Source organism: Oncorhynchus tshawytscha, linkage group LG19, assembly GCF_018296145.1.
Source record: "Oncorhynchus tshawytscha isolate Ot180627B linkage group LG19, Otsh_v2.0, whole genome shotgun sequence".
Classification (NCBI taxonomy): domain Eukaryota; kingdom Metazoa; phylum Chordata; class Actinopteri; order Salmoniformes; family Salmonidae; genus Oncorhynchus; species Oncorhynchus tshawytscha.
The window spans coordinates 49,702,321-49,702,808 of record NC_056447.1 but is presented as its reverse complement, the minus strand read 5'-3'; positions in this window follow the sequence as shown (position 1 = coordinate 49,702,808).

Genomic DNA, 488 nt, shown 5'->3' with positions numbered 1-488 from the left:
TTTTGCTATGTTAAATACGTGCTTAATGATGTGGACAAGTATCCTGTCTCTGTGTTTTGGAGGAAATGGGGGGTCATGTTAGCAGTAACTTCATAAAGTTACTGTGAAACCAAGGTAAATTAAAGCCGTTTTTCTCAGTTCCACGCTATGAGCAGTTACTGCCTTTTTTTGCTTGGTAGGGCAGTGTGCTACTCTGAGATGTTTTAAATAGGGTCCCAGGTTGATGACTGTGTAGTCAGGATGATGTCTTCGGTCCCTCCGGAGTGAGGAAGACAAGATGGACAGAGATATTGACTTGATTTGTTTTAAATACCGTTCTCCTATTGATCCCATGTAAGCAGTGTGTGTGTTGAACATGTATATTGTGTAATTAAAATGCATCACTGAAACACACTGACACTTCTTGCATCGTTTATTATGGATATTATATAATTATCTGACTACTGCTGTTTTTCCCCCAGTAACAGACAACTTGTTGATAAAGCATG